Source organism: Hyperoodon ampullatus (assembly GCF_949752795.1).
Source record: "Hyperoodon ampullatus genome assembly, chromosome: 1".
NCBI lineage: Eukaryota > Metazoa > Chordata > Mammalia > Artiodactyla > Ziphiidae > Hyperoodon > Hyperoodon ampullatus.
In genome coordinates this window covers 150,550,730-150,563,640 of record NC_136914.1, presented here as the reverse complement: position 1 = coordinate 150,563,640, position 12,911 = coordinate 150,550,730, and positions in this window count along the sequence as shown.

Below are 12,911 nucleotides of genomic sequence, written 5' to 3'. Positions count from 1 at the left end.
TTTGTTGTCTGGACCACACAGTCTGTTACATAGGTGCCAACATTTAATTCTTTTCATTGGAACACTTACTTTTCTCCATATTGGTACCTGCTTTGTCTGAGAGGTTTGAAATCTGGTTTACCAAGTCAAACTTTACATGATATACAGAAGTGACAGAGAAGTTGTACTACTTGTTTGGGAAAATGAGTTCCCACTCCCCTCCTCACTGCCTTCCCCCTCACTTCAATCCATTGTGGCTGACATGGGACAGGAATAGTACTCATTTGAGGACAGGGGTGCAAGTCACAGACATCACAAAATCAGGACCTCCCAACTGAACCATTCACTTGCTGGCAACTATGAGTTTATTCCCTGTCATTCTGTTTACTTAGCATTTGCACTACACATGTTGAGTGTATGCTTTATTTATTTGTAGTTTGACATCTTATGTCTGACAGCTGAGAGTAGAAAAATACAACATTTACCTAATGACATTCGCTAACATGGGAAGAGTTGTGAAAATTCTAGAATGCTTAAATCCTTATCATACACTATGACATACAACTTCATCACACTCCCACCAGGAGCCACTCTCCTGTACTTAGAAATAATGTCACAAGTAGTTTTCTAATGTACAATGCAGGCAAATATATTGCTGTCTGAATACTTGAAGAAATGGTATTACACATATAAGCCTATTAGTTATACCTTTTCACAATCTTATAATATTGCCGTTAAAAGGGAAAAAAGACACAGGCAATGAATGGTGGGATGGCAACAGGACTTAGAGTGTATGAATGAGTTGATTTTGCTTTTTTGGAATTGGATAAAGGTGACAGTAGGCATTCACTGGATGATTAAGCATAAATTAATCTCCACTGTGATAAAAACTTAAACAATAAACATTATTTAAAAATAGAGAAATGTTGTTGGAATAAAATTTTTATTCAGATTTTATTTCACAATATTATGTAAATCCATTATAAACATGTTCCTGAGACAGGTCTCCCAACGTTTATATGTGTATATGAGTGTGAAAACAGTGTTACATGTGAGAATTTTTTTTATTATTATTAAACAGAGGGATTTACCTTACAAGTACATCAACATGGATCTTAAAATTGTCCCATAATTAAGAATGTTAAGTGTAGGTATTTACTGATCATTGTTGGTTTTTTGTTTTTTGTTTTTTTATTAAGCTTATTGTTAGCCAGGTTTGGTAAATAGAGTGATTTTAAATTTTCCATGCTTGGGCTAGATTCTCTAATAAAGTAAAGTTTTCAAGAAGGTATTTATTCATTTATTTTTTAAAAAGAACCTCTGCAAGTATTTCTATCGCTGGTCATCATATCAAATGCAAATGAGAATTAAGACATCAATCGTTTTTCCTCTAGAGCCATAACTTTTAATATCCCTTCACATAGACATAGAGGCAGAATTTGAATGTCCGGGATTGGAGGGGAGTGATGTTCGGGTTAAAGCGGTGGTTTATGATTGAAGTTGGAGAAAGCTAGAGATTCTCTCTTGAGGATGTAGACACTTTGTATTACAATCTGGGGACATTCTCAGACTCCCAAATACAACATGGATATCTTCTGGAAAAGTCTCCAGTGGTGTTTATCAACTTAGGTTTGGGAGTACTGTCCTTAATGAATCGTCTCTGAACCTTACCTATCCAACAACTTATTGACCACCTCTCCCGCTAGATTGTGATACACAACACCCTTCTCCAACTGCAGGAATCCACCACACTAGATCCTCAGAGGACTCCAATTCAGAAAAACCTGTTCAGGTGATCTGCTCTCTGCCCCTGCCCTCCTTCCCTTCTAGGAACCAGTAGTGGTGAGGCACTGCTGAGACAAGATGTAGCATCCTGTTTTTTTCCCACCCATTTCCTGTTTCCACCAAAACTACAAGAATATTTATGTTCAGATGACCTGTCTCAGTGCCGTGCTCCCAGCTTTGCCTTGTAATTAGGCAGATTAGACATTATAATTCGACATTGTGGGGCATAAAACTTGTGATGAAATGAACACGAAAGAAGTTCAGTTTGTTGTGAAACATTTTGTGGACCATTGTTATTTATAAATGGTAAGAACCTTCTTTGAAATACACAACTGTAGTGAATTGAAGAGAGAATATTTATAAGCAAGAACTCAGGAACTGCCATGGAGGGGTGGGGAGTGGAAGTGACTTGATGTTCAGTGGATGCCTGTCCCATTGCAGACAGTATGCTGGATACCAGGGGAATTTACAGATGATAAGGACAGCCTCTCCTTCAAAGAGCTTGTGATCTAGTGGGAGACATGGACACAGAAGTAACTATAATGTAAAGTGCTGGGGCCCATAGTAGATGTATGTGCAGGGTACTGTGGGAACACCTGAGAGGCAAGAATACATGTCAAAGAAGCCTCTCTGTGTGCACCAGAGGATCCACACTCACCACTGGCTTGTCTTGTAACACAATGTCTATGCCATTAATTGCTTCATCAGGAACATCCTCATGAATTTATTTTTTGAATCAGGTATTGAATTCAAGCTCTGATTGTCTGAGGGTCATGACTTTGAAGGCTTACCCCAACATTTACTAATCTTTAACTTTTGAATTTCTTATTTGTGTGATGATGGTTACCTCATGGGCTTATCTTGAACGCATATACACACACACGCACACGCATACACTGTGCTGGCCATTATACTGAATGTTTAATACACTGTGCACGCGTGCGTGTGTTTAAAGCATTTAGCATAATGGCCCACACAGGATGAGCCCTCAAATCTGTGGTATTAGTCATGGATATACTGAATAGATTAACTTCTTTCACATCATCATGCTTTCAGTTTTTGAAAGTTGTTTAGGAAAATGTGTTTTATCCATTTCGTTCATTTATTCAACTATTTATTAAGGCTTCTATTCACCTGGTGGTATTTTAGGTGTCAGTGGATGCACTTGGCTCTCACAGTTATATCTTGTCCTCTCTCTTCATAGCTCAGCTATTCACCAGATCCCAAAATGTTACGAAAATGGAATGACTCCACTTTGAAAAGGTTTAAAAATGAGAGAATGAGTATAAGGTGACAAAATCGACTTCAAGGGATAATACAGTGATCTGTTTTAATATTGGAAGTATAATTATTTTCATTCTTGTTTCTAAGTAATTCAGATGGTTTATAAATATAAAATCACATTAGAGAATGCTTATTTGCAATTGGTATTATCAAAAACAATCTGAAATAGAAAACAAATCATATGACAAAGTTTAAGAATTATGTGAATTCTATGAAAGAGCTTCTTATCCTTCTTACTTCTGAGACAGTATAATTTTTAGCCAGCTTTTTTTCTTTTTTTTTTTTTTTGCGGTTCGCGGGGCTCTCACTGTTTTGGCCTCTCCCGTTGCGGAGCACAGGCTCCAGACGCGCAGGCTCAGCGGCCATGGCTCACGGGCCTAGCCGCTCCGTGGCATGTGGGATCTTCCCGGACTGGGGCACGAACCCGTGTCCCCTGCATCGGCAGGCGGACTCTCAACCACTGCGCCACCAGGGAAGCCCTCGCCAGCTTTCAAAGACATATGTTTCATGCAAAAATGCTAGTGAAAGTTTTTGCAGAGAGCAAAAACATTTTTCTAACAAATTTTAGCTAGTGGTGTCTTAGAAATCTGTACAATTAAGACATATGTCAAAATGACATATTGTCATTTTTCTACGAATTCTGCAAAATGTTACAAGTTCCTAATCACTTGGTTATTTGGGTTTCTGACTTGGGACGAGGGTGGGGAATGGCATGAATGGTCTTATTTTTCAAGATATGGAAACCAAAAGGCACACTATAATTATGTAATTCGCACTCTTTACTTTTGGGTAAACAAGACATAATTTAAGAAAATTAATTCATATAACCCACAAGATTACTGATAATATGCCTAGTTAGTGTGATAAAACCAGCAGATTTTTTCCAGCAGGCAAAATATTGATACAATCCAAGGTCACATTGAAAAATCAAAACTACATATAAAATTATACTATGTTATTCAAATAAAACAATTATAGTGTAAATCTACTCAAAGAAGTCTAACACCAACATTAAATATCTCAGGTATTACAAAGCATTTTCATTTATTAAATAATAAAACCTGAAGTCCTCACTGAATTTTATACAACTAAAACTATTTCATTGCTGTGTTAGTTTCTATCTACAGTTAGTTTTGACACTTTCAGTAACGTATTTTATGCAGTAAGCGATTGTTTCTTATTACAAAGGCAGAATTAGCTTGAATTTAATATAACATCTACACTTTTAAAAGGTAATTTCTACTAAGCCGTAAGTCCTTAGTCCTAATATTAAGGTCAATTTTCCATCCAGGTCAGAAATAAGTAAAAGACAAGGTAACAAAAAATAGTTTCTTATTGAGAGTCTAGATACAAACAAATAATTTTGCTGTTGAAGGATCTATTACTCTTAGCACAGCACTGCATTAGAATGTCAAAAACTAATGTTAGGAAGAATTTTATATATTTATGCTAATTCTGCTTTAGTTACCCTCATGAAACTGTAGCTGAAGTCCATGAGTATTCCTTACTTTTAGCAGAAAATGGTAACTTCGAGTATAAACATATTAGGTAAATAGCATGTAACATTAAATTTCAAGTTAACGATGATGTGTGGTGTTATATTCCTGAGTGATGTCTAGGCATTTTGTTCTCAAATCGAAGGAACTGGTAGTTAGAGATCAGGCATTTAGAAAAGCCCAAGGCTAACATATAAAAATCATCAATTCTTCTTCCAGTCCTGATTCTGCCCACTGTATATAGCAAGTTCACCTTATGAATAAGAAGGTGCTTCTAGATGCTTAAATATGCCACTGTGAACAACTGGTTAAAGCCTTGGCCAATAGAAAAAAAGCAAATACAAATGTGTGTGTGTATATATATATATATATATATATATATATATATATATATATATGCATTATATAAATATATAATGTTAATACTAAGTCTATGCATATGTGTAGTTAACATTTAAATTATACTAGACCATTCTTTAGAATTAGATTATAAAAATTAACTCAAACCAAAAATTCTTCACCTATTTTTTAAATAATGGTGGTATTATAAACTTAAAGTCTGTTTCAAAAGACAAAAACTTCTTTGAAACTGATTGATATTCAAAAGAGCTAGCCAGTTTTAGCATCTAACTCAGATGTACCTCTGTAACACTTCTTGCTAAAATATTGTGGAAAACAGGATGAAATTGTTATAAAATAAAATCAAGCTACTGCTCTGAATATATAGTCTTCTTTCTGGAACTTCCATCTTCTTATTTATTCTAGAGTAAAAAATATTTTGAGATTTAGAAATTTAAACTAGATCCTAGTTATGAATAATATTTTCTCTTACAATGAATTCAACTGACACACAATTTTTCATTTAGGGTCTCAAGGAGATGAGAACAAGGAAGAAATTACTTATGTACCTCTGAATCTATTTCACAGATCCAAGAGAATGGATAAGCCAGCTTTACCGTTTGTGAGAGTGCAATTAACTTTCTTTTTTTTAATGGCTAAATCATTAGCTATAATTTGTGCAAAATAATTTTGACAACGTAGATAGACATTGGGTTCTGGAAATCACACTTTTTACATCAGGGGGTTTGGAAGTCTGAGGTGAAAGGACTGACATTCACAAGCATCCCAATGGCAGCAAAACACTGTCAGGGTCTCCTGTGGGCACTTTTCAGCCCTACACCTTGGATTCTTTTTTTTTTTTTTTTTTTTTTTACATCTTTATTGGAGTATAATTGCTTTACAGTGGTATGTTAGTTTCTGCTTTATAACAAAGTGAATCAGTTATACATATACATATGTTCCCATATCTCTTCCCTCTTGCGTCTCCCTCCCTCCCACCCTCCCTATCCCACCCATCTAGGTGGTCACAAAGCACCGAGCTGTTCTCCCTGTGCTATGCGGCTGCTTCCCACAATCTATCTACCTTACGTTTGGTAGTGTATATATGTCCATGCCTCTCTCTCGCTTTGTCACAGCTTACCCTTCCCCCTCCCCATATCCTCAAGTCCATTCTCTAGTAGGTCTGTGTCTTTATTCCTGTCTTACCCCTAGGTTCTTCATGACCTTTTTTTTTTTTCTTAAATTCCATAAATATGTGTTAGCATACGGTATTTGTCTTTCTCTTTCTGACTTACTTCACTCTGTATGACAGACTCTAGGTCTAGTTGAGTGTGTTGGTTTCCGGTTCCAGATTTCGTACTACTTATTGCATAACCTGCCTTCTTCCCTTCCTTGCTTACCATCTTCTTGCTTCCAAGCTTTCAGTTTCCTCTCTTGGGTTGTCTGCTGTTTGATGTTTTCTAAGTTGCCCTAGCATTTCCAGGTTTATGGTGCATAGACTGTGCTTATGTATATAATGATACCTTTGTTTTTTAACAGAGTATGGAAACTCAATTGGAAGTACAAGCATTCCAAATTACCAAAGGCCAAATTGAAAAAATGTTCAACTGTGTTAAAAAATATTTTGTCTGTCACAGATATAGAGAACAAACGTATGGGCACCAAGGGGGGAAAGTGGCCGGGGGTGGTGGTGGTGGGATGAACTGGGAGATTGGGATTGACATATATACACTAATATGTATAAAATAGATAACTAATAATAACCTGCTGTATAAAAACAATAAAATTCAAAAAAATATTTTGAACTAGCTGAATATCATTTAGGATGGAAGTTCCACTAAAAACAATGAATACACAGATAGTGCTTCTTCATAGGTTTGGGAAGAATGCTGCACTGACTAGGGCACTGTGTAGACCTCTGGCTGGGGGACCCTGTGAACTCGTTTGGGGTGTAGCTTAGTGATCTTTAAACTGTCAAGCCATGTATACCCCTTCTTACCTCCCACTTGGTCAATCAAAATTTTTATATAGCTGGTTTGTACAAATAGAGACCTGAACTTTCTCCCATGGGAGCCTGCCTCATATTCTTTATTGGAGCTTCTAAAAGGAACTTCTGCACCAGGATGCATTTTATCTCTGATTCTCTAACTCTCATTTATTTAGCATCACTCATTTTTCCTGATATTAAAAGAAGATGCTGGAATGCAGCCAGTTGTCAGGTAGAGCCAGAGATAGGCCCAGACCTGATAGGTGGCAGCCATTCAAGAACTTGGCCTAGGATGGCAGCCTGTTCATCTTCCCTGTAGCAGTAAACAGGTGTGGGGAAAAAAGCAAGGATGTCCTGGGAACGAGGCGGAAGTTTCAGATCCATGACTACCTCAGAATGGATGCTTTGGATGAATGGTTCCTCCAACCATGCAATTTGTATTTTGGAATGCTAGCCCATCTTTTTTTTTTTTTTTTCTTCTTCTTCACCGAAATGAAGGTGGGACGGGACAAAATCAAGCAAAGACCTTTATAAAGTCTTGAATACAGGACCCAGGGAAGTCAATGGGATTTGGAAAATGCAAGACCTTGGCAGTATCCAGGCATCTACAGCCCTGTGGGTCCTTTTATGTCATAGATGTTTTCACCATGCAGCAGATGTGATCCCTGAGAATGTAGCTATAGCACTGGAGGGGCAGGTAGTCAGCTCATGTGTTCCCATGCCAAGATGGAACGGTTCAAAACAGCTCTCTGCTGGCTATTGTATATTTTCTCAAATGAGAGGGAAATGACAGCAATTTAATAATTTATTATTCTCCAGTTTTAAAAGTAAATAGATTGAATTTATCATTTGATTACATGGAATTTTGTTTTATGGCCAAGTGTGTTCTATTAATCTCCCAGCCTCAGATGTCAATTCTAATGTCTTCAAAAAATTTAGACCTAAAAATGTCTCCTTTTTTTTCACATCAGAATTTTCTCATTTAATTGATTGAACACTTCCTTTCCATAGCCACCCATATTTCCTTCTGCTGTTCTTCACATCACTGGTTAAGAAACTACCCCTAGATATTTACTGTAAGGGTTTTCAAATTCCTTACACCATGGAGTCTATGAAAACTAAATAGAAAAGAAGCAGATGAGGGAAATAGTATAATTTTAAAAGGTGCTTTAGGTTCTATATTATTTCATTTCACTTATATTGCTTTAACTTTTTATTCTATCAATGAATAGTAAGTAGCCTTCTAGTTTTGTTTTTACCTCATTCCTTTCTACTAGTCAAGCTTTAAAGTTTCCATCTTAAGAGGGTCATCCTAAAATCCTTTAAGCAAGTACAGAGGAACACTCATTACTATGTCTTTCCTTAGCCTCCAGAAGACATAAACCCTCTACTCATGCAGTTAAACTGATTTGTTACTCTATTTATCATTGCATTTGGCATGGGATGCCATGCTTATTTGTTACTTTTGAGGTTTTCTTATAACCTTTGCTTTTGGATTTAATTTTAAACTAAAAATTATAAGTTGTGGGTTACTTAGTTTGGGGCTGTAATACAAAATGCTGTTCAAGGCTACCTGTCTCCTGGCCTTCACCCATGTCCCAGCCCCTGAAGCCCCTTACCAGTCAGTCCAAATGCTCTTATTAGTTCAACATAGGAAAACATCATATTGTTATCAGCATCAAATAGCTCCTGTAACTCTTGTTCTGGTGTCTCCTCTCCTAGTAGACTATTTCATTATAAGTCAAACATCCATTGGCATCGTTGTCAGCACAGTAGAAAAAGATTTGAAGATCTATGGAAATGAAAGGCTTGATTTTTGGTGTCAACTCAAACATCTACCACCCATCAGAACAGTGCTTTGTCCTCATTGGGTTGGTGCTTCTGTTCCTCAGATATACTTGGGTCATTTTTACTCCCCACCTGGGCTTTTGCTGTACATTTCTTTAACAAGTCAATTGTTCCTTACCTTCCTTTTAACACCAGCTTATCACTTCTCTTTATTCTACTCTGAATTATCTGATCATGTAATACTTATCCTTCTGTTATCTGTGTTCTCAAGGTGTTTTTATAGTTAAACCATAAACTCAGTGTTTTTATTGCTTTCTATTTGCTCCATTCATTAATATAAGCATTTTAATTAAATGATTCTTTTTCATGTATACTACAGTTTTTTATGTATCTATTGGATCTTTATTCTCTACTAAAACTGTTACCAAACTATTACCAAAAATATCCATCTGACTACATTGTAATGATCTTTTTATCCCAAGCCCTTGAATCATTTGCTTATATTCACTTTCTCCCTCCTATTTTTCTAATGCTTCTTGTTACATCAAAAGTAGCCCACTCTTTTTGCCACCAATTCTGAACATACCGACATCTCCTATGCTAAGTTGGATGTCATCTATAACATTTAATTTACACATAATCAAAGGTTGTTTCTTCATTTATAACACCACTAAATAACATTCCTTTGTCAGTATTCTTATTATCCTCTCCATCTCACTGATTTCAGTACTGCCTTTACTAAAACACAATCCAACATTGTTTTCTGTGTTTCTAAAGTGCCAGGCACTCACTGTACATGCCACTGGGAATACAAGGATGAAGAAGCCACAGTCCCTGACTTGAGACAAAACCCGCAAGTAAGCAGCTTCAGTCAACAGTGGAATATATATTGTAATTAGGTATAGACAATCTGCTGTTGAGGCATAGAGAAGAATGAGGGGATGTTCCACCTGGGGCTTGTTTTAGTTGAATTATAAAGAATGAATAGAAGTTCACCAGGCAGAGAAGTGAGTAGAGGCAATTTTGGGAAGGCATGATCCTATGGTGGGTCGTGAGTTAAGCAGCAGTGCGGCACAGTCAGAAACTGCAAGTAGTTTGTTCTGACAAGATGGTATGTGTTGAAGACGGGATGGCCACCATACTAAGGAAAAATATTTTCTGACAACTGTCTTCCCTTTGGATCTTCAGTTAATCACTCTCAAATGTAACCTGCATTGCATTAGCTAGGCAGTAACTCCCCCACTCCTGAGCCTGTGTCTGTGCCTGAGTGCTGAACACCTGGTCTTATGGCACAGCTTTCACCACTGTTGGTGTCAAGCTTCTTGTGTTACACATTATTTGACATAATGTAAAGGCCCTTCTATCCTGCTAAATTGTAGAAAAAGGCCAGATTCTAACACTCTTAAGTTTACTTGTGCTTGACTTAGGAAATCTGCAAAATAGTTGTAATAAGTCCAACTTCTTAGCTAGTTTGAAGGAAAATGAGTTCTTTTCTGGTAATGAAAGGATTCAGCAAAATCCTGAAATTACATTTACAAATAAATGTATAAATTATGTTTATAATTTATGTTTTGCTTAACATGGTAAAGAAAAACAAATGTCTAGGAATATTGACTGACAGATTGCTCGAGAAAGACAGTGACAGAGTAAGCATTATGATTATCTAGGCAGTCATGTGTTAAATGTGAGCACAGCAGTTATGACCTAATGTTGTCCATAACAGCGAAAGAGAAATTACTATAGCAACAACAGTAATGTACAAGAAATATAACTAAATGTTCTATATTACAATTTTTAGAGCTTTTAAATGTAGCCATGCATATTATCCAATTAACACTTGGTTTTTTGGAGTTTTGTTTGGGGCTTTGTTTTAGCAGTTATTACTATTTCTATTAATCTCCATGTCACAAAAGCTTGTATTCCAAACACCAAACCCAGGTCCCAGAATCAGATCAGCTGTGGCTCCTAAAGCTTCCTGAAAGTGCAGAAGGAAAGGATAGGCAAACTCAACTGCAGGACTGTTGAAGGAACTGTGTGTGGTAAATGAAGCAATCATGGCATCTGACTCTTAATAGTTAGCTCTCTTCTCAGATTCACTTTTCTCTGCCAGTGGGTGAAGATAGTTAGGCTATAAAGTTAAGAAAGTTTTCAGGAAAATTTTAAGAAGCGTGTGCATGTATCTTCTAATGCTTTTTACTAGGGTTTGATTAACTTGTTCTTGCTCAACAGGCCTATTCTTGCCTTGCAGCTGGCAATAAGCGACACTCCTTCTCAGGGAGGAGGGGAAATTGAACTTTTTTTCCTTGATCTTGACTCATTTTTGGAGAGAAAGTGAGAAAAAGAGGCGGAGGAAGCAAGCAGCTTTAAGTTTTCTTTCGATAGAGGCCGATAATGGTAGAATCTTCTGATAGATTCAAAGCTCCAAGGTTAGGTATTGATTGATGTTTTGGATCATGTTTGGTTCCATATGAAGTCCAGGGATGTGTTTATTTAAAGGTTAAAAAAATAGGATTTAGCTGTCTGATACGTTGCCAAACCTGGGTATTGAAGGTAATAGAGCTGGCTGAACAAGAGTAGCTGGGCTGGGAAAACGGAGATTGGCTTCATGCCTGTGCATGAAAAGTAATTTAAATGTCCACTCGAAGAGAACCTTAGTTACATCCTTAACTGCTTCTTTCACTAAAAGTTTTGTTCAAGTGGTTTTGACCCAGAGTGAATCAAAAGTTCCCTCTCTCCACATTATGTCAGCGACTTCTTCTGAAAATAAAGTAAAAACTACAAACCACTGTATGCAAATCATCATTAATTTCAAACAAACAAAAAGTATCACTGATTTTATTTTACACTTGCTTTAAAGAACATGAGTAAAATCATTCCTAGAGAATGTTCTGTTTGGGGTCACTACTTTATGATTAGGATGACAGCTACTTGGCCAAGATTTATTGAAGGTTATGCCTTAATATAAGTTTCTGTTTAAGGAAGTTGGATTAGTGCCCTTTAAGGTTTTTCCAAATATTGGGTGGGCCACCTGACAAATGAGTATCATATTTGCTTGGTGTTGTCAAAGCCCCTGACCTTTTCTTCCCTCCTCTTCAGTCATCACCTCCAACCAAATCTGGGCTTTTTATCATGGAGACTCTCCATTTCTGAAATATTCTATGCCAGTATCTCACTCTCTGGCTTAGCTTCCTGTTATTCCAGTACCCATTTCTACAATTTATTGGTGTCCAGTTCCATAACTATTCCATTTTTTTCCTCTCAATCTAAAAGTTTCTTCCTGGAAGTATTTTCTTTGATACTAAGTCTGAGCCTTTGATCCCTAACTTAAAAATTCTATTGTCTATACTGACAAACTCTTGCCTTTACTATCCTGCTGCATCCATAGAGCAAAGTCTAATCCTGGATCAGCCCAACCACCTGTGTTCTTCCTTCCTGTACCTGGATTGGTAAGCAATGCTGGCAAAAATCAAATAGCCGCATAGGTCAAGGCTACTGAAAAATCAAGCTCTTCATTTTAGTTGGACTGCCAATGATACCTACTCATCATTTTATTCGTTCCATTTCAGCTCTCTGATTCTCCATAGCTATTTCAAACCTTCATCATTTTCCCCTCAGGTCTTTTAACTTGCCAATTTACCCGCACTGTTCCAGTGGATGAACTTGCTTTTGCTTTACTGAGAAAAAAGATGTCCATAAGCAAGTGTTCCTTCACATCCTGCCATTTCTCCTAACTCGTTCTATCCATGCCTACCTTTTTCTTCCTTTCTATAGTTTTCAGTGAAAAAATAACAATCTAACAAAACGAACAATAAAAAAACTCACACACATTCCCTCTTAGTGTCTAAATTTAATTTCATTATCTAGACTCCACTTTGGAATTCTTCAGTTTTGTCATGCCATCAAAATATGTGAATGAAAATATCTAGGAGGCATTTGAATAAACAGATCTGGAACTCGGGAAAGAAAACCTGGCTGGAGAGACCTCCTTAGGATTCAGCAACAAATAACAATGGTATCAAATTGTGGCAGAAGAAAAGTGCTTGGCACATAGAACGCACTCAATATCAGCTGCTTCTTGTCCCTAGTCCCCTAATCACTTTCCCTTCCTTGTTGCCTCTCTCAATTATTGACATTAGCATTAGTAAATCACCCAAGCCATAAAAGCTGGATCATCTTAGATTCCTTCCTTACTCATCACCTCCCTTCCAACAAGAATGTCTTGCTAGTTCTACCTCCCTAGCATCTCTTGAGTC